This window comes from Callithrix jacchus, chromosome 20 (genome assembly GCF_049354715.1).
Source record: "Callithrix jacchus isolate 240 chromosome 20, calJac240_pri, whole genome shotgun sequence".
In the NCBI taxonomy this organism is placed as follows: domain Eukaryota; kingdom Metazoa; phylum Chordata; class Mammalia; order Primates; family Cebidae; genus Callithrix; species Callithrix jacchus.
Genome location: NC_133521.1, coordinates 43422963 through 43444509, shown reverse-complemented (window position 1 = coordinate 43444509; position 21547 = coordinate 43422963). Strand labels below are relative to the sequence as shown.

Sequence of the window (21547 nt, the reverse complement as noted above, 5' to 3'; positions counted from 1 at the left end):
GCTACGGGGGGCCGCTAGCACATAAGGCCCCTCATACAGACTCCCTCTGTCTGAAACAGGCCAGTCCACAGAGACAAAGCAGACCAGAGATCTGCCGGGGCTGCGGCGGACGAGGGCAGCAGAGGGCAATGGCCAGATGCCGGGGTTTGCTTTGGGGGCGATCGAAATGGTCCAGATTTAGAGAGTAGTGATGGCTGCACAATTCTGAATACACTGAAAATTACTGTAGACTGAAAAAGAGTGGATTTCATGGTACATAAACTTTATATCTTTTTGTGGGGGGGGCGGTTTGAGACAGTCTCACTCTGTTACCCAGGCTGGCGTGGTGTGGTGTGATCTCAGCTCACTTCAACCTCTACCTCCTGGGTTCAGGCGATTCTCCTTCCTCGGCCTCTAGAGTAGCTGGGGTTATAGGCACGTGCCACCACGCCCAGCTAATTTTTGTGTTTTTAGTAGAGATGGGATTTCATCATATTGGCTGGTCTTGAACTCCTGAACTCAAGTGATCCACCCACCTAAGCCTCCCAAAGTGCTGAGATTACAGGCGTAATCCCACCATGCCTGGCCATGAACTTTATCTTAATTTTAAAATAAGGTGGAGCACGGTGGTTCACACCTGTAATCCCAGAATTTGTGGAGGCTGGCAGATCACTTGAGGTCAGGAACTTGAGACCAGCCTGGGCAGAATGGCAAAACCCCATCTCTACTAAAAATACAAAACTGAGATGGGTGTGGTGATGTGCATCTGTAGTCCCAACTACTCAGAGACTGAGGTGGGAGAATCACTTGAGCCCAGGAGGTCAAGGGTGCCATGAGCCATGATTGCGCCACTGCACTCCGGCCTGTGTGACAGAGCAAGACCCTGTCTCTAAATAAATAAGTAAACAGTGGAACATCAGGAATGGAAATCTGGGAAGGGGGCATAGGGAAGGGGGAGCCCTCCTGGGCCACCTGAAACCCCAATATGGGGATCACCACCAGCCACCACCTCTCTCCCACCCCCATGTTGAGGGTCCCCAGTTGGGTATGGAGGTACTGCATTCTGCTTTTCCTCCCTAAGGTCCAGCCTCAAAGAGCCAAGGCCACGCACAGCTAGTTCTCATGGGAAGACTGGAAACTCTCCTCTAAGCCTCTCAGGTTTGCAAGGAAGTGAAACCAGCATCAGAACCAACCTCTCCAATAAATCCAGTGCAGCGATCAGCTCCTGCCCAACCCCCAACACACAGGGAACTCACTGGGTCTTGAGCAGCTCAGCCCCACTACAGACTGCCAGAAATTCCCCCCTTTTGGGTATGGAAACCATTTCCTGAATCTCCCATACTGACCCCAGGGCCACCCCTAGGGTCCCCCAAGATCCCCGCCCATGCCTTCCCCGGGACACACTTCCAGAACTGGGCTCCTCTTCCCCGGGTACATGCTGCTGTCAGTGTTCCTCCTAGGTGGAGGCTTGGTCCCCCCACCACGTGGGCGTCTCTCTTCTGCGTGGGCTCCAGCTGGTCCATTTCCTCTAACCTCAGGCAGACGCTGGGATATGGAAAAAGGGATTAAAGCTTCTGACAGCCACCGGGGCAACGGCGCGGACTGAGCTTAAGGATAATTTCCCTTCTCTGCAAAGGCCAGGCATTTAGTCCGAATGGTCAGAGTCTGGACAGAGTGGGCCAGGAAGAGTTGGGGAGCAGCCACGGCCCAGATGGCCCAGAAGAGCGGGCGACGGTCCACAACCTGAGTGAGATCCCTGAGGCACAAGGCAGACGCGGATCTCTTATCAGAGGTAGGAGGGAAGGTGGGTGGGAGCCTGGGAGGGGGCTCTGGGCAGAGCTGGGGGCAAAGGAGCCTGGTCTTCTGCCCTGCCCCAGGTCCCTGGGAGGTGTGAGGAAGAGCTTCCTCCTCTTTGCCCTCACTCTTCACCTCAATACTTAATGCCACCTTCTGGGTGCCCACTGTGTGCCAAGCACTTTCCTCTACCCCTTCTCGGTGAATTTTGAAAGATGTTATCTTGAGTTTCTCATAGCAGAAGTCATATGTACTCCAGTTTGTTTGCAATGTAAAGATGACAAAAATCTATACAGAGAAAGCAGCGGCTATGCTGCTTTCCCTCCCACCGCCACCCCCGCTCCCACCCCCGCCCCCACTCAGGCACGTTGGAGTGTGAGTCATTCCAACTGAAATTAAATGGCATGTAGAGAAGAGAGTTCATTTTCTTCTCACCGTTGGCTGGCAGCGCCTAGAGGGAAGATTATGTTCATTTGATGCACAATTCACTTGCTGGTGGAGGAGAATTCACTGCCGGGAGAGAATTTCTGAGCATCCAGCTTTTCTCTGTGGAGCTGCAGGGGAGCTGTAACCACCCTCCATCCTCAGCTGAGGCAGCCAGGGACTCCTGGGGAGGTGAGCTGGCTCTCCCAACTCCCAGGACAACTTAAGGGTGGACACTAGGACTCAGGCTGCCCCCTTCTGTGCAAATGCCACCCTGTCAAATATATATATGTATATTTGAGACAGAGTTTTGCTCTTGTTGCCCAGGCTGCAGTGCAATGGCTCGATCTTAGCTCACTGCAGCCTCCGCCTCCTGGGTTCAAGTGATTCTCCTGTCTCAGTCTCTGAAGTAGCTGGGATTACAGGTATGCGCCACCGCACCTGCCTAATTTTTGTATTTTTAGTAGAGACGGGGTTTCACCATATTGGCCAGGCTGGTCTCTCGAACCCCTGACCTTGTGATCTGCCCACCTTGGCCTCCCAAAGTGCTGGGATTACAGGCGTGAGCCACCGAGCCTGGCGTCAATTATTTTTATAGCTGGAAGATGGAAAGATGGGGCGTTGGGTTGTGAGGTCCTCAGCAACATTTATAAGTAGATGCACCCTGGTATGCTGGGCGTGCCCCTCCAGAGAGATGGGGCCAGCTTGGGAGAGGGCCCAGCCCTGAGGCTCGGCTGTGAGCCATCAGCAATCCGCGCGGATCCCACCTGCCTCTCGAGGAGTTAGCGCCCACTGTGGGTGATCTGGCACCTGTAGACTAAAAACAATTTTCAATCTCTGGAAAAGGAAAGAAATGAGCATCACTTAGAGGCAGTAAACAGAAGGGGGTAAAAATGCAAATCTGGAGCCTGACTGAGCTCAAATCCTGGCAGCACCACTTGCCTAGCTGGTGACTCTCGGCAACTTCCTCAACCGCCCTGTGCCTCAGCGTCCTGGCTGTAAAATGGGACCATAATGAGTGTCTACATTTTATGCGTGTTGTGCTTAGGTGGCTTTTTGGTGTCCAGCCCGTAGCCAGCTCTCACTGGATGTCCACGACTGCTAATAATGAGGGCCTTCCGTTCCCAGATGCTGCCCATTAAAACTTGGAGGCATTTTTGTCCCACATCAAAATAGTACCGCCGACACAGGCACTATCATCCCGTCGTTCAGATTTTCAGATGTGGAAACTAAAGCACAGGGAAGTTGGGTGGCTTTCTCAAGGTCATTCATTCATTCTTTTTTGTTTTTGAGACGGAGTTTCACTCATTGCCCAGGCTGGAGTGCGATCTCGGCTCACTGCAACCTCCAGCTCCTGGGTTCAAGCGATTCTTGTGCCTCAGCCTCCTGAGTACCTGGGATTACAGGCATGTGCCAGCACAGCAGGCTAAGTTTTGTGTTTTTAGTAGAGACGGGGTTTCACTGTGTTGGCCAGGCTGGTCTCGAAATCCTGACCTCAAGTGATCTGCCTGCCTCGGCCTCCCAAAGTCCTGGGATTACAGGTGTGAACCACAGCACCCAGGGCTAATTCATTGCCTTAATTGAGAGGGGTTTTCAGTTTTTATTGTGAAATACTTCAAGAATGGGAAAGTACAAAGAAGACTTTCGTGTCCACCAGATACTTACCAAGGGTACCATACATTGCCATAAGCTGCTTGATTGCTTAAGGGATGAAATGCTCTGAGAAGACCGTCTTTGTCTTCTCTGACCTGGGTTGTGGTTTTTTTTGGCGGTGGGGAGGTTTCAGACAGAGTTTCAGTCTCTTCACCCAGGCAGGAGTGCACTGGTGCTATCTCGGCTCACTGCAACCTCCACCTCCTGGGTTCAAGCAATTCTCCTGCCTCGGCCTCCCAAATAGTTGGGATTACAGGTGCCCTCTGCCATGCCTGGCTAATTTTTGTATTTTGAGTAGAGATGGGGGTTTTACCATCTTGGTCAGGCTGGTCTTGAACTCCTGACCTCAGGTGATCCACCTGCCTCAGTCTCCCAAAATGCAGGAATTACAGGGGTGAGCCACCGTGCCCAGACTTGACCTGCCTTCTTCCCCTTCTCAGAAGCACCCCCTCCTCTGCAGCCAGCCAGTGTCCCTCCCGGGTGGTCCTTAGTGTTTCTGTGTACTGAATGCTGCTGTGTGTCTCAGACACGCTCGTGCCGGATGTCACTGTCCAATTCTGCTTTCCCCCACCCATGTCCTTGGCTGTTTCCTGTGGGTTCAGGCGGACCTGGCCTGTTCCTTCTGGCTTTGCAGTGGGCTTCCACCGTGTGAACGGGCCATGATAACAGGCCACAGCTGGTTTATCCGTGCTTCTGATGAACATTTACTTCCAAGTTTGCAGTTTCACCAGCGATGCTGCAGTTGCATCCCGTGCCCGCCTCTTTGTGCTTGGGTGTGAGTTTCCTGGGGAGAAGGACCTTGAAATAGAGTTGCTGGGTCCAAGGCATGGGCTTTCCAGAGCTGCCCGATGCTCTGCAAGAACTGCCCCCCTGCCACTCCCAAAGCAGAGGGGAGTTCCAGATGCCACAGCCTCAGCTCTCTGGCAGGGTCTAGCTCTTAATTTTGCCAGTTGATGAGCATGGAGTGGAATCTCGTAGTGGTTAATGCATTAAATGCTGACTAGCATTCTGCAGCTGGCCAGGCCCAGCGTACAGTTACCAAGGGACAAACCAACAATCCCAGATAGAGAATTCTAAACAGGCCCATCTCTGCTCTCCAGCGCTGTAGCATTGACCAAGCCTGGAATTAGATCAAGGTCAGCTTCCCAACTAGGCAGAAATCCGTTCAGTAAAGGATCTGGGTTTCACTGTATTTTGTATCTCTAGACCTAAACTGTCCTGACTGGCAGCCACCAGCCACAGGTGGCTCCAGAGCCCTTAACCCCTGGCTGGCTCAAGTCAAGGTGTTTTTTATTTTTATTTTTTGAGATGGAATTTCACTCTGTCACCCAGGCTGGAGTGCAATGGTGCAGTCTCAGCTCACTGCAGCCTCTGCCTTCTGAGTTCAAGCGATCCTCCTGCCTCAGCCTCCCGAGTAGTTGGGATTACAGGTACCTGCCACCACGCCCAGCTAGTTTTTTTGTATTTTTAGTAGAGATGGGGTTTTACCATGTCAGCCAGGTTGGTCTTGAACTCGTGACCTCAGGAGATCCACCCGCCTCAGGCTCCCAAAATGCTGGGATTACAGGTGTGAGCCACCACGCCAGGCTCAAAGTGTGTTTTAATGTAAAATACACACCAGCTTTCCAAGACTTCAGACAAAAAGAAGAGAAATGGAAATGATCTTATTAATAATTTTAATATTGATGGCATGCTGAAATCATAATTTTTTGATAAACTGGGTTAAGTGAAAGATGTTATTACAATGAATTTCACCTATTTCTTTTTACTTTTTTTTTTAACGTGGTTACTAGGAAATTGTAAGTGACACTTGGGGCTCAGGCAGATTTTTATTGGACTTGGGCCTTGCCGGCCTGGCACCCCACAGGAAGTGCCCAGGAGAGCTTCATAAACGGACAAAAAGATGAATGAATGAATGAATGAATGAATGAAGCGAATACCTAAGTGAATGAAGGAGTGTGGGAGTGGCCAGACCCTTGAGAACAGGACCACGGTGCGTCAGAGTCCCCGCTGGCCCCATTCCTGGTGTTCTCAGACTGTGCAGAGAGGCAGGTCCCTTGGTGAGGGTCTGACACCCCAGGTGAAATGAGTGGACTCATTGGGGTAAATGAAAGATGTTATTACAGTGAATTTCACCTGTTTTTTTTTGCTGTTTTATTTTATTTTTAGTAGAGACGGGGTTTCGTCATGTTAGCCAGGATGGTCCCCATCTCTTGACCTCGTGATCCAGCCGCCTCCGTCTCCCAAAGTGCTGGGATTACAGGCGTGAGCCACTGTGTCCAGCCTACATTTTTTTTTAACATGGATTTTTTAATGGGCTGCAGGAGCTGTGCCCATGAAGGACGGCCTGAGCGTCCTCCAGCCAACCTACCCCCTCCCCTGGGCAGGGCCTCACAATAGCCGGGAAGCAGCATCCTGCAGAACAGCTCAGGCCCCTCTGGGGTCTGGTATGCACCCCTGGCCCCTCCCAACCACTGACCGATGCATGTGACACCCCCACACTTCTAGCACTGATTCCAGTGTGTTCATGCAAAGCCCATGGGGGCCAGGACCACACTGTAGCAGGCTTTGAGCCAGCTGCTCTGCCTGCCCCTGAGGCCTCACGGAAGAAGAATGCTGAAGCCGTGCTCAGCCCCCAGGACGTGGTGCCCAGGCCAGCCCAGGCAGGGGCCTGCACACCACAGTGCCCGCTCTGATGCCCGAGAAAGGTTAACTAACTTTGAAGCTGCCAGTCTGAGCGGCTGAGCCAGGCAGGCTTTTAGTAAGAGTGCGAAGGCTTCTAACCCTGCAGCCTCTGGTTCACCCAGGCTCAGATGGGGCACAGGGTCCGAATTTCGGGGAGACACTCGCTGGACTCAATAGCACTCCCCTCTCCTTTCAAAGATGTGCAGAAACCCTGCCCATTTGGAACTCTTGGGAAAAAAGATTTTACTTCAGCTTCCAGGTAGCTGACTTTTAGCCCTTGAAGCACGGTGCTCAATTGACCATGGTAATGGTTCAGGAGAGAAGTGTCTAACAATGGCATTTATCCTTTTCTTTATGACAAATGGTGGCATAGGGAGGTCCGAGGCTAGACTCTGTTGGACCAAAACACTCTTGGCACTACTGGGCGTGGAACACTGGGCTGGGTGTCTCTCCACAGCTCTCCCCAGCAGCCACACCGTTTGGATGCTGGGTCTCCTTTTCACAGTTCTTCATTCTGGCTCCTGCTGCATCAGGGGAGGGCGTGGTGTTCAACCTCCTTCCCTGCGGCTCCTTCCCCACAGCCCACCTAAACCACCTCAGACAGCTGCTTCTGCTATGCCCAGCTGGAAAAGCCAAGCTTATTCAGTATATATACAATTAGGCAGGGCGGCTCACACCTGTAATCCCAGCGTTTTGGGAAACTGAGGCGGGCAGATCATGAGGTCAGGAGTTCCAGACCAGTCTGACCAACATGGTAAAACCCCATCTCTACTAAAAAATACAAAAATTAGCTGGGTGTGGTGTTCCTCACCTGTAATCTCAGCTACTCAAGAGCTGAGGCAGGAGAATCGCTTGAACCCAGGAGGCAGAGCTTGCAGTGAGTTGAGATGCCACTGTACTCCAGCCTGGGTGACAGAGCAAGACTCCGTCACAAAAAAAAAAAAAAAAAAAACAGAAAGAAAGTTTGGGCCAGCTCTTGCCTCTGATTGCTGGGTGGGCTTTGAGGCCAGGCTTTGAGTCCCTCTAGACTCCTCTGCTGCCTCCTGATTATCTGTCGAGGTGCTGACAGGTGCGGTCCCCAGGCGTGCCCTCACATTAATGGCATTACTGTCCTTGTCAGGATGTAATTGGTCTATGAGCAGAAATGCCTGTTGCTCGAAGGCAGCAAGTTCCCTACAGACAGCAAAGTACCAATCTTAGTGTTTTTGAAATGGTTTCAGCATCTGCTACTTCCTGAATTTGGCAGGAAATAATTCAACAAAACAAGCTCACCCATGGGCTGAGGGGGACACAAGGCTGAAGCCTGGGACCTGCACTAAATCCCTATCCACTTGGCCACAGACCCGCCCCACCTATACCCCACCCACCCCACGTCACAGGGACTCACTTTACCTCCCCACTCCATACCCACGGCGTCAACCCATAAGCAAAGCTGGGGCCTCCCACTCTCTTGTTTGGGGAGGTCCCACTCCTGAGCCCAGCAAGCTTATAAAAAAAACCCACCCACTTACGCCATGAAATACCATTTGTTCTGGAACATGTAAAGAAATTTTTTTTCCCATTTCCTATTAGAGTAGCAATTTGATAATATATATATATTTTTTTTTAATTTTGCATTTGAAATTATTTGGCTATAGGTAACTTATTCAATGTAATGGTGGGCCGGGCACAGTGACTCACACCTGCAATCCCAACACTTTAGGAGGCCAAGGCAGCCGGATCACCTCAGGTCAGGAGTCAAAAAAAGTGACAGGATATAGAAGCTTTGTCATTCTGTGTGGGGGTGTTTTTTTTGTTTTTTTTTTGTTTTTTTTGAGACAGAGTCTTGCTCTGTCACCTAGGCTGGAGTGCAGTGGCACAATCTCCAGTCGCTGCAGCCTCCACCTCCTGGGTTCAAGCAATTCTCCTGCCTCAGCCTCCCAAGAAGCTGGGACTACAGGCTTGTGCCACCTCGCCCAGCTAATTCTGTGTATTTTTAGTAGAGATGGGGTTTCCCCATACTGGCCAGACTGCTCTGGAACTCCTGACTTCGTGATCCACTGCCTCAGCCTCCCAAGAAGCTGGGACTACAGGCTTGTGCCACCTCGCCCAGCTAATTCTGTGTATTTTTAGTAGAGATGGGGTTTCCCCATACTGGCCAGACTGCTCTGGAACTCCTGACTTCGTGATCCACTGCCTCAGCCTCCCAAGAAGCTGGGACTACAGGCGTGAGCCACCGCGCCCAGCTAATTCTGTGTATTTTTAGTAGAGATGGGGTTTCCCCATACTGGCCAGACTGCTCTGGAACTCCTGACTTCGTGATCCACCTGCCTCAGCCTCCCAGTGTGCTGGGATTACAGGCGTGAGCCACCGCGCCCAGCCGCCTTTCTTTATCTCTTTATGGTTACAAAGCAGTCTTTTGCTTTTAGTTTTGGGGGTTTTCCCTTCTGTGGAACCCCTCTATAGGTTCCTGGAGAGCTCACCAACCCAGGCATTGCCCACCTCCCGGCGCAGCCCCCTCTCCCCTGACTGAGTACTCTGTGCCCCGCCAGCCTTGCTGAGCACCCACTCACCCCAGCAGCAGGTGGAGCCAGCTTCCCAGGCAGCCACTGATTCTGCCCCCTGCCCCTGCTGAAAACACCTCGGTAGCCAGCTCCTTGCATCAGCAGAGTTGGGAGTCCAGACTCCAGAATGGGACCCCAGCGCCTGCAGGTCTCCGAGGACCACACTGCCCACGCCCTTGGGTCCAGCCCGCCGGCCTCCTAACTGGCCGATCCTGCCCTCCGGGCCTGCCTGCTCTAACCCCAGCCCTGCCATCTGCCCCTCTGGCCTCTCCACTTTGCTTCCACACTGGCCTCACACTCACCGCCAGTCACAGTCTCTGCCCGGGGCCGCAGACTCCGTGAGTAGGGGAAGAGGCCTGGGGGCAGGGGTTCTTGCTCGTGTGTTCCCCAAACTGCCAGCACCTGACTGAGTGTCCAGCTCGTATGAGATGCTCAGGAAGCAATGTCAGGAATGAGTGAGGAGAGTGAGACTGCCGTAGTTCTTCCTGTCCCAAGTGTGGGCTGGGAAATTTGAGACCTGACTCCTAATCCCAAATGTCCCCTAACCCACGGGGGACCTCCGGCAGCTTGCTCCCCACGTGACAGCTTGACTCTCCTCACCTGCAACACTGGGGCACCCTCCAGGACCCAGCACGGCTCTCCCGTCCTCTCCAGTGCCCCGCCCGCCTCTTTTCCTCCCCTTCATCTCCTTCTGCTGTGTGGTGGCTTCTGCTTTCTGGCTTCCTTCCTCTTTCCATGTGAATCTTCTTGTTTTCTTAGCACCCACTTTGCCCTTGTACCTCCTTCCCACAGGAGACTGCCCTCCCACAACTAGGGGCCAGGCTGTTCCTCTTTTTGTGTGTGTTTTTGAGACAGGTTCTCACTCAGTCACCCAGGCTGGAGTACAGTAGCTCGATCATGGCTCACTGCAGCTTTCACCCCCTGGGCTCAAGTGATCCTCCCACCTCAGCCTGCCAAGTAGCTGGGACTACAGACACGCATCACCATGTCCAGCTAATTTTTTAATTTTTTGAAGAGACGAGATCTTGCTATGTTGCCCAGCTGTGCGACTCCTGGCCTCAAGCCATCCTGCCTAAGCCTCCAGAGTGCTAGGGTCACAGGTGCACACGCCACTTATGTTCCTCTCTGTGCTGCAGAGCCAGCCACTGGGACTGCAGGGCCCATGCACCCTTGGCTCTGCCGCAGCAGTGGGGCTGCCTGGCATCTGCGGGTGATGCAGAAATGCCAGGGTCTGGCTGCTGTGCTGGGTGAAGCACCCCTCCTCCTTTGTCCCTCATGGCCACACCTTGGGGGTGTGGCCATGGTGGCTGTCGCTGTTGTCATTATTGTTGTATTACAGCCTCACTGAGTAGGCATTTCATGCCATAAAATTCACCTGTTTTGCCAGGCATGGTGGCTCACGCCTGGTATCCCAGCACTTTGGGAGGCCAAGGCAGGCGGATCACCTCAGGTCAGCAGTCCAAGACCAGCCAGACCAATGTGGAGAAACCCCATCTCTACTAAAAATACAAAAAATGGCCAGGCACAGTGGCTCACACCTGTAATCCCAGCACTTTGGGAAGCCAAGTCACGTGGATTATGAGGTCAGGAGATCAAGACCATCCTGGCTAACACAGTGAAACCCCCTCTCTACTAAAAATACAAAAAATTATCCAGGTGTGGTGGCATGCGCCTGTAGTCCCAGCTACTCAGGAGACTGAGGCAGAAGATTGACTTGAACCTGGGAGGCGGAGGTTGCAGTGAGCCAAGATCATGCCACTGCACTCCAGCCTGGGCGACAGAGCAAGACTCCATCTCAAAAAAAAAAAAAAAATTAGTCGGGCATGGTGGCGTATGCCTATAATCTCAGCTACTCAGCAGGCTGGGGCAGGAGATCACTTGAACCTGGGGGGTGCAAGTTGTGGTGCGCCGAGATCTCGCCATTGCACTCCAGCCTGGGCAACAAGAGCAAAACTCCATTGCAAAAAAAAAATTCACGTGTTTTAAGTATACAATTCAATAGTTTCAGGGAACGACAGGTCTCTCTGCCCCTTTGCAGGCCCTCTTCCTTCCCAGCCTTGGTCCCAGGTCACCACCCATCGGCTCTCTGTGTGTAAACACTTGCCCGTTCTGGGCATTCCATAGACATGGACCCATCCAGTATGCCGTGTTGTGCGACTAGCTTCCTCAGCATCATGTTTTTGAGGTTTATCTACATCGTGGCATGTATCGGCACTTCGTGTGTTTTTATGGCGGAACAATGCTTCACTGTAGTCCGGGCATGGGGGTTCACATCTCTAATCGCAGCACTTTGGGAGGATGAGGCGGGCAGATGGCTTGAGCGCAGGAGTTCCAGACCAGCCTGGGCAACATGGTGAAACCGCGTCTCCGCAAACAATGCAAAAATTACTGTATCTTTGTATACCAAAGGCTGTGGTGGTGCAGCATGCCTGCAGTCCCAGCTACTCGGGAGGCTGAGGTGAAAGGGTCACTTGAGCCTGGGAGGTTGAGGCTGCAGTGAGCCGAGGTCACACCACTGTGCTCCAGCCTGGGTGACAGAGAGACCCTGTGTTCTGGCTGAATCATATTTTGTTTATCCACTCATTCGTCGACCCACACCCCACGGTTGTGTTGTTTCCATCTGTGGCTACTGTGAGTCCAGCACCGTGAACACGTGTGTCCAAGTCTTTGTATGAGCATGTGTTCTCTTCGGTGGTACCTAGAAGTGAAATTGATGGATCACGTGGCAAATAAATGCTCGACTTTTTAAGATGCTGCCAAACCGTTTTCCAAAGTGGCTGCATCGTTTCACAGCCCCGGCGGGAATTGAAGCGTTCTTACACAGCCCGGCTGACATTTGTACTTTTCTAAGTCACAGCCCTCCTCGTGTGTATGAAGTGGGGTCTCACTGTGGTTTTGATTTGCATTTCCCCAATGACTAATGACATTGAGCATCTTTTAGCGTGTGTCTCGGCCATTTGTATATTTTCTTTGGTGAACTCTCTACTGAAATCTTCTGACCAGTGGTGTTTTTGTTTTTAAGACAGGATCTTGCTCTGTTGCCCAGGCTGGAGTGCAGTGGTGCGATCATAGCTCACTGCAGCCTCAACCTCCTGGGCTCAAATGATCCTCCTGCCTCAGCCTCCCGAGTAGCTGGGACCACAGGCAGACACCACCACGCCTGGCTAATTTTTTCTTTGTTTTTGAGACAGAGTCTTGCTCCGTCACCCAGGGTGGAATACAGTGCTGTGATCTTGGCTCACTGCAACCTCTGCCTCTGGGTTCAAGCAGTTCTTTGTCTCAGACTCCCAAGTGGCTGGGATTACAGGCACTAGCCACCATGCCCGGTTAATTTTAGTATTTTTAGTAGAGACGGGGTTTCACCATTTTGGCCAGGCTGGTCTTGAACTGCTGACCTCATGACCCACCCACCTCAGCCTCCCAAAGTTCTGGGATTACAGGCGTGAGCCACTGCGTCTGGCTTGCTTCGCTAAATTTTTACTTTTTGTAGAGATGGGGTCTCCCTTGTGGCCCAGGTTTGTCTGGAACTCCTGGGCTCAAGCTTTTCTCCTGCCTCAGCCTCCCAAAGTGCTGGGATTACAGCTGTGAGCTACTGTGCCCAGCCCAGTCTTTTTGTTTTTCTAAAGACAGGGTTTTGCTATTTTTATGGCATGGTTGACTATTTCTGCGACTTCCCCTCCATTGGGAGATGCTTTTGTGCTGGGTGCAGTGGCCTAGGCTTGCTCAGGTCTGTTTCCTGTCGTCCCCTTAACACCTGGTTGGCCACAGTGTGTGACTCTGATCCATGTCCACCGAGGAACAGCACGGTGAGTGTGTCTCAGATCAGGCTGCCTCGGCGGGAACCCACGTTCTGACGCCCACTCACCTGGGGCAAGTGAGGACATCACTCCACGCATCAGTCACTTCCTCTGCAAAAGGGGAATCAAAATAGTCCTGGCCTCTGAAGTCTATGCAAAGTTCGCCCTTGAAGCAGTGCCTGGAACTTAGGCAGCTCACAACAAACACTAGCTAGGATTCGTCTGGTTGACTTAATTTCACGGTGAATTTACGCTCACGCTCACCCCGTCTTCACAACAGTCCTCTGAGTGGGGCTGCTCAGCCCCTGTCTGAGACTCAGAGAGGCCGAATAGCTGCCGTGGCTTCAACCCAAGCTGGGGGATTCCAGATCCCCTGCCACCTCGCTCCCCCACAGCTGCTCCCAGGAAGACAAAGTGAGGTTCACTCCATCCATCTGAAAGCTCAGGCAGAGGCTGTTCTGATGTCCCTGGCCCCAGGCTGATGCCGCTGAAGAAACCAAAGCGTGCCAGGGGCTCGGGCGTAGGGCTCCGTCATGACAGGCCCAGCTCCCAAAGCGTGCCAGGGGCTCGGGCGTAGGGCTCCGTCATGACAGGCCCAGCTCCCAAAGCGTGCCAGGGGCTCGGGCGTAGGGCTCCGTCATGACAGGCCCAGCTCTCAAAGCGTGCCAGGGGCTCGGGCGTAGGGCTCCGTCATGACAGGCCCAGCTCCCAAAGCGTGCCAGGGGCTCGGGCGTAGGGCTCCATCATGACAGGCCCAGCTCCCAAAGTGTGCCAGGGGCTCGGGCGTAGGGCTCCTTCATGACAGGCTCAGCTCCCGCTGCTGCGAGAGGAGCCCTTGGCCCTGAGGGAGGCAGAGCTGTGAGGACGTGGGGTGGGGTTAGAGGGCCCTGGGGTTTGGGAACACTCAGGAGGCTGGAGAGGGGCATGAGGACAGGGCATGAGCCTCCTGCATGGATGGGAGCGTCCCTGCCTCTATGACCATCAAAGTCCCCCACCTGACTCTCCTGAGGCCTGTCTCCCCAGAGCCTGTATTTCTTGTTTGTTTGTTTGAGACAGAGTCTTGCTCTGCTGCCCAGGCTGGAGTGCGGTCGCATGGTCTCAGCTCACTATAACCTCCACCACCCCGGGTTCAAGCAATTCTCATGCCTCAGCCCCGCGAGGAGCTGGGATTACAGGCATGTGCCACCAGGCCCAGCTAATATTTGTATTTTTAGTAGAGACAAGATTTCACCACATTGGCCAGGCTGGTCTCGAACTCCTGACCACAGGTGATCTGCCCACCTCAGCCTCCCAAAGTGCTGGGATTACAGGTGTGAGCCCCTGAGCCTGGCCCTGTACTTCTTTTTGTTTTCTTTTTGGCTTTGTTTATTTATTTTTTGTTTTTGAGACAGGGCCTCACTCTGTCGCCCAGGCTGGTGTTCAGTGGTGTGATCTGAGCTCACTGCAACCTTGACCTCCTGGCCTCAAGCATCTTTGCACCTCAGCCTCCCAAGTAGCTGGGAGGTGCCATCACTTTTTTTCTTGAGTTTTAATAGCGATGAGGCCTCTTTATGTTGGCCAGGCTGGTCTGGAATTCCTGAGCTCAAGTGATCCTCCCACCTTGGCCTCCCAAAGTGCTGGGATTATAGGCGTGAGCCACCGTATCAGGCCTTTCTTTTTTAAACTCTGACTTAGGGAGTTTTCAAACATATATATGGAGAGAGACTGGCACAACAAACTCCACGTGCCCATCACCCACCTCCAGCAGTTACCACTGTGTCTGTTCCCCCCAGGCAGAGTACATTCCTGGCACCCTGTCCCCTCGGGCCTGGGCCCACCCCTCTGGAGTCCCTCAGTACAAGTGTAGCACACATCTGCACACGAAAGTCACCCAGAACCAATGGAGCCGCCTGCCCTTGACCTGCTGTCTGCCCGTGTGTTGGGTCCTGACCACAGAGGCAGCCTACCCCTTTCCAGTTGGGTGTCCTTGGCCCAACCATGTGGCCTCTCTGAGCCTCAGTTTCCTCACCTGTACAATGGGATCCCAGTGCCTACTCCCTTGCATGGCGGCCAAACAATAAAAGCAGAGCAGGGGGCAGCTCCAGAGTCGGGGCAGGGAAGAAGGGGAGGAATGCGGCAAGGGTGAGGGGCACACACAGGGCTCTGAGCATCTGTAACAAAGAATTCCTTTTTCTCTCTCTTTTTTTTCTTTTTTTTTTTCTTTTTTTGAGACAGAGTTTCACTCTTATTGGCCAGGCTGGAGTGCAATGACATGAACTTGGCTCACCAGAACCTCTGCCTCCCAGGTTCAAGCAGTTCTCCTGCCTCAGCCTCCTGAGTAGCTGCGATGACAGGCATGCACCACCATGCCTGGGTAATTTTGTATTTTAAGTAGAGACGGGGCATCACCATGTTGGACAGGCTGGTCTCAAACTCCTGACCTCAGGTGATCTGCCCACCTCGACCTCCCAAAGTGTTGGGATTACAGGCATGAGCCACCATGCGTGGCCTCTCTTTTTATTTTTTTTTTGAGAGGGAGTCTCACTCTTTTGCCCAGGCTGGAGTGCACTGGCGTGATCTCGGCTCACTGCAGCCTCTGCCCCTCAGGTTCAAGGGATTCTCCTGCCTCGGCTGCCTGAGAAGCTGGGATGACAGGCACCTGCCACCACACCTGGCCAATTTTTTGTACTTATTTTTTTTTTAGTAGCAGCTCCACTATATTAGCCAGGCTGGTCTTGAACTCCTGACCTCAGTTTATCCACCCACCTCGGCCTCCCAAGGTGCTAGGATTACAGGTGTGAGCCCCCACGCCCAGCCTATAAGGAAGAGAAAAATGTCTTCTCGAAAAAAAACCTCAAGCAAATATAACAAATTGGTTTGTGATCGTTGGGTGAAGAGGTGAGCATACCTTTTCTCATGCTCTAGAATTTTTCTGGACATTTCAAATAATTCAAAATCTAACTACAGAGAAAACGAATTTAGAAATCTAATTAGTCTTAACAAAGCTCAAAGCAAACGTTAACTCAGAACATGTCTGTGCCGCATACTTAGTAAGAGCTTGCTACCAATCTATTGCTGTGTAACAAAACATCCCAAAACTTTGTGGCTTAAGACAATCACCATTTTACATTTTCTCCCAGTTCCATGTGGCCTAGGCTCTGCCAGGTGGTTTCTGGGCACCTCATGACACTGGCTGGGGCTGCTGTCACGTGATGGGGCTCTCCTGGGCTGGGCCTCCAAACTGGCTCCACACATGGCCAGTGTGAGTGTGCTGGCCCTCATGGGCAGAGTGCTCAGCTTCGGGTCCCCAGCGAGTCTACGCCCAGGCCCTCCTGCTGGCTTGGGCATCTCAAGGCACAGTGGTTAGGGTCCAAGAAGGAGCCCCCTGACTTGGTCTCTTATGGGCTTCTAATAAAATGCTTAGACCAGGCCATTTCTAAACAATAGGCACTTATTGCTGACAGTTCTGGACGTTGGGAAGTTTAAGATGAAGGCAGTTTTGGTGTCTGGTGAGGTTTTGCTCTCTGAATCAAAGGTGGCACCTTTTGGCTGCATGCTCGAATGGCAGAAGGGTCAAGTCCGAATCACCCCAGGCTCTTTTATAAAAGCAAAAATTGGCGGGGTGCAATGGCTCATGCCTGTAATCCCAACACTTTGGGAGGCTGAAGCGGGTGGGTCACAAGGTCAGGAGATTGTTAGACTATCTTGTTAGACTATCTTGGCTAACATGGTGAAACCCTGTGTCTACTAAAAATACAAAAACTTGGCCAGGCATGGTGGTGGGCACCTGTAGTCCCAGCTACTCAGGAGGCTGAGGCAGGAGAATCACTTGAACCTGGGAGGTGGAAGTTGCAATGAGCCGAGATCACACCACTGCACTCCAGCCTTGGTGACAGAGCAAGACACTTTTGAAAGAAAAGAAAAGAACGAAGGAAGGAAGGAGAAAGAAAGGAAGAAAAAAAGAAAGAGGAAAACTGAATGTCACAGGTGCACCGCACATTGGTGGAGACGTGGGGAATTGTGAATGGAAAGAGGGTCTGCCTCCTAGCCCCACTCCCCACCCTGCAGGACCCCTGGGAGGTGATGCAGAGCCCCCGGGCTCGGGTCCCTGCTGAGTGGGTGTGGCTGCGGGGTGCTCCCTGTGCTGCATCCTGAACCCGGAACTTGCCTGGGAGTTTTTTCCCCTTGCACCTGCCCGGGCTTCCTCCAGTCACTGGCTCCTAGAGGCTTTTTCTTGCCCACTCTGTCTACAGTTTTGACTCTCCACCCTCACCCACTGTAGCCTCTGCTGTAAACGTTTTCTCTGCAGCAGTCAGGCGCTGGTGCCCATGAGGCAGGGTTTGGTCTGTCTTGCTCAGCCACTGTTTTCTCAGGGCGTGGAGCGCTGCCTCATGGGCACCAGTAAGTGCGTAGAGCTCTTGTGGGACTGTGTGCACACGAAGCTGCTCTCCCAACCTTTACTCTCCAAGGGGAGAGGAGGGGAGAAATTGCCCTAATTCTTCTACTTCCTCTGCAGACCCAGAGTCTCCCAGGTCTGAAAGGGAAGGACGGGACTCAGAGGCCAGCTTCCCGCCCCGCACCCACACCTAAAGAATCCCAGTCTCCAGCACCTGCCCTTCCCCGCACTCCAGCGGATTCTGATCACAGCAGGTGTGGGGCTGCCCCTGGCCTCATCTCCAGGTCTGCAGGTTCTGCACTCCCTGCAGCTCTTCCCAGGTGGCGGCGCAAGGTGAGGCTGCTGAGCGGAACTCTCCTCCCAGAGCCCCTGGGTCCCCACCAGCGGCTGCCCACCACCAGCCCCACCCCAAGATCAAGACCAAGTTCCTCGGGCAGGCACCTCTCCTGGCTGCCAGGAAAGTGACATGCAGGTGGGCCCTCTGATGCCAGATTCAGACTTCTCTGTCAGAGGCGACTGTTAACATCACCCAGGTCAGCCTCAACCTCCCAGGCTCAAACAATCCTCTCACCCAAGCATCCCAAGTAGCTGGAACTACAGGCGTGCGCCACTATACCTGGCAAACTTTTTGTATTTTTGTAGAGACAGCAGGGGTTGTGGGGTGGGAGGTGTCTCACGATGCTGCCCAGGCTGGTCTCAAAGTCCTGGACTTGAGCAGTCCTCCCGCCTCAGCCTCACAAAGTGCTGAGATTACAGGCATGAGCCACCACACCTGGCCTCACCTGGGGTTTTTACATAATACCCATACCTGGGTTCCACCTGGGCCAATTAAGCCAGAGCCCCTGGGGTGACGCCAGGGCCTGGGTATTTGCTCTATTCACTTTTATGTATGTATTTGTCAGCTCGCCCAGTGATCCTGGCATTCAGTCAGGGCAGGGAACTATTGGGAAAGACTCAGGGGCTCTCAGCCCGGGGCATGGTGCTCCCAGGGGACAGGTGGCAGTGTTGGGAGATATATTGGTTGTCATGACTTTGAGGGACGGTGCTCCTGGCACCTCGGAGGCAGAGGCCAGGGATGGTTCTCAGCACCCACAGTGCGCAGGACAGCCCCAGCACAAAGGGTGACCAGCAGAGATGCCCACGGCGCAGACACTGGGAAACTGATGCGGGAGGGCAAACCCACTGTTCTCTCGGCAGCAGCCTCCTGGGGGAGGAGGCAGATTAAACCGGATTCTTTCCATTCCTCATCTCAGTCTGTATAGTTGACAAAACACATCTTCCTTGGCCTTGGCTCATTAGTGCAGCATCCCCTCCCCCAGGGCTGAGGCAGGAGCCAAACTCCCCAGGGATGAGCGACTCCTGTCTCCTCCGCTGGGGGCAGGAGAGCGCAGGAGTGGAGACCGGCTGTCTCCACTCCTCGATGGCTGGGAGACCCACAACCTGTGACCTCCCTAAGCCCAGGGCACCACACCTGGGAGGGTTGCCACGAACAGGCCACCTGCTCGGTGAGGGCTGCCTGCACAGTTGGCGTCAGGTTAAATACAGAACCTGATAAATAAGTAAATCCCAGGTTCTCTTTTGAGGAAACTGAGGCCCAGAGACAAGCTCATCTTCATCAGTGTCACCCCTTCTGCATCCTTCCAGAACAAGAAGGCAGGGTGAGGGTGCCTGCCTGTCTGTCATCCCTAGGGACTTCCGCGACACTATTAGAGGAGACAGTTCATAGTGGCTCTGCCTCAAAGCTCCCTGGGGAGGAGCAGGACATGCGACCCTCAGCAGCCCAGGAAAAGGCCCCTTGGGACCTTCAGGAGGGGCTGCACTTTCCCAGAGACCCGCTGACTCCTTGAAGGGCTGGGGCACAGGGAGCCCCTGGGAAGGGCAGGAAGCAGCAGTGCAGGGAGACAGATATTAAGCACATCTTTGCCCAATCCCGAAAGGGAACCTGGCTCCAGGGCAGGCACAGCTGGGTTGTGAGGTGACCCATGGAGGAGGGAGTGCTGTGCTGTAGGGTCTCAGAGCCTTGGTTCTTAGTCGCCTAGGTTTGTCCATCTCAGTTCCTCAAGAGCCTAGATCTGATCACTGCCTCCCCACACCCAAAGGGTCGGCACACAGCCAGGCATGATGATTTGCCCACAGCCAGCTTGCTGAGCCCCCTCCCCCTCGTGCCCTGAAGCCTCTGAGCTCTTCCTGGCTTTCTAAGCCCTCCCCCAGGGATGTGCCCTCAGCAGGGAGCCTCCTGCACCCCCCCAGTCCTGCAGCTGGGGCAGCAGCTTTCATGGGCACACCCACCAGCCCAGCACGGGCCAGCGGCAGGTCCCATCCTGCCTCTGGAGGGTGGAGATGAGTAGAAGGAAGGTCCTGCCCCAGGCCTACCCTTGTCTTTGTTAGAGGGATGGGAGTGGGGCCCATGATCCATTTCTGCCTGTCAGGGTAACCTGAAGATCACCCCATTTTTGGCAATGGCTCAAGCAGCAGTACACGGCTAAGACGATGACTCCATTTCCTGCAACTCTTTGCCACATTCACTAAGGCAATGTCACTTTCCTGCTCTGTGACTCAGTTTCCCCTCCTAAGACTCCAGAAATATACAGGGCCCAGGGTGTGGAGACCTTGGGCTTGTAGGGTCGGGAGGGTACCACAGGCTTATGACAATGACATGGAAAGCACAGGGCAGGCATCTTTGTGTTCCTCCTACCCCACTGGGCAGATGTCCGCAGAGGCCTCCACACAGGTGGGGCTGACTGAGGGTGTGTGCCTCCTAAGAAGCCCATCTGGACAAAAGACTTCTGTGTCCACACTGCGGGGAGCTGGGGGTTCCTCTCGCGGGTGCTCAAGGTCAGCACCAAACACCTGCAGCCGCCCAGGGGGCTCAGAAGCAAGCCCTGACCTCCTTGTAGACTGGACCCCCAGGTTTACCCGAAAATGGGGTGCAAAGGCTTGCGTGGAGCAAAAGGGAACGCGCACAGCTGGAGCGACAGGGAAGGGGCACTGCCTACCAGTCCCTGGGGTCATGCACCACCGGAGGGCGGCTGCAGATGGCCAGATGGGGGAGCTCCCTGTTCTCGCCTCCACTCTTCACATCTGGGCGGCGGGGTTCACTGAAGCCGAGACCCCCAGTATAGAAGAAACCCTGGTGCTCCGTTTCACCACCCAGGGCTGGGCAGGGTCGCAGGGAGCCCGGCACCCAGCCCCGGAGAGGGGCGCACCGTGGGGAGCCCTACGGACCGCGGTCCAAACTTTCCCCGGGACGGCCCAGGGCCTGGCGGGAGGAACCAGGCGAGCAGCGAAGGGTCGGGACAGCCGCCGAAGGCTCCGGGCGGGTCCTGGCACGCTCCAGGGAGGCGGCGGGCGGGTCCGCTCCGCCCCGCGCCGGACCGGTGCAATCCCGGCGCCCGCGGCCCGGCGGCTGCAGTCAGCGCCGCCCTCCAGGAGTGGGGCGGGACCGCGGGAGGCGCGCGGCGGCCCGAGCGCCGGCCGGGCCATGACCCCCGCTGTTCTCTCTTGCAGGCTCGTCGCCGCGGCCCCCCGAGCCCGGCCGCAGCCGCCACCGCCACCAGCGCCCGGGCGTGCCCCGCGCGCGGCTCCGCAGTAAGCCCACCAGGAAGGAAGTGGTGAGTGCCCCGCGCCCGCCGCCCCTTCCCCGGGACGCCCGCCTCCCCAGAGCACCGCGGCCCGGGCCGGGAGGCGTCCACGCCCAGCAAGGCAGCCCGGGGCGCTGTGGGGGACCCACGCGGGCCCTGGCGTCCCCCCAACTTCTTGCAGACTTTGCCGCGGAGACACAGGCTTTGGGAAACTTGGGTCGGCCGCACTGCAACTTACACCGGCGATGGGGGTGTGTCCCCGCGCGGAAGCCTCTGGCCCCCCCATTCCCCACGGGCCACCCCGCGCTGTCACGGGTTCCTTGGGAATGGACCAGAACGCCATTCCTGAGAGCTGGAAGCCAGCCCGGCGGGGGGCGGGGGCAGGAGGCCTCCCGAGGAACCATTTCCCCTCGATCGAGTATTTCCAAATCTATTATTTATAAACCGCCTCACTTAGGGGCGCCCTGCGCTCCCAGGGCATCAAAGCAGGTTTGCAACCGCAAAGGGCGACCCGTGTGAATGCACCCGTGCCTTCTTCTGGCTGTCTGCGCTCGGGTGGAACTGGGGGAGGCCTCAGTAAAAAGGGTACCCGCAGCTCCCCCCAGGGATAGGCGGTGGGCGGGTTACGGGGCAGGCTGCGACTTCTCTCACAGTCTCTGGCTGCGGGGCCCGCATGGAATCAAGAGAAAATCTGTGCAGCTGGACAGCCTTTGACGC

At 54.6% G+C, this 21547-nt stretch overlaps 1 protein-coding gene across 1 annotated transcript in view; it reads left to right on the top strand.

Moving 5' to 3' along the window:
- Nucleotides 1–1639: 1639 nt before the first annotated feature.
- C20H16orf74 (chromosome 20 C16orf74 homolog) overlaps nucleotides 1640–21547 on the top strand; it is a 62657-nt gene continuing 42749 nt past the window's right edge. The window contains exons 1-2 of the mRNA XM_002761233.6: nucleotides 1640–1771; nucleotides 20757–20860. The gene's annotated coding sequence lies outside the window, so the exon portion shown is untranslated. The remainder of the gene's footprint in view (nucleotides 1772–20756; nucleotides 20861–21547) is intronic.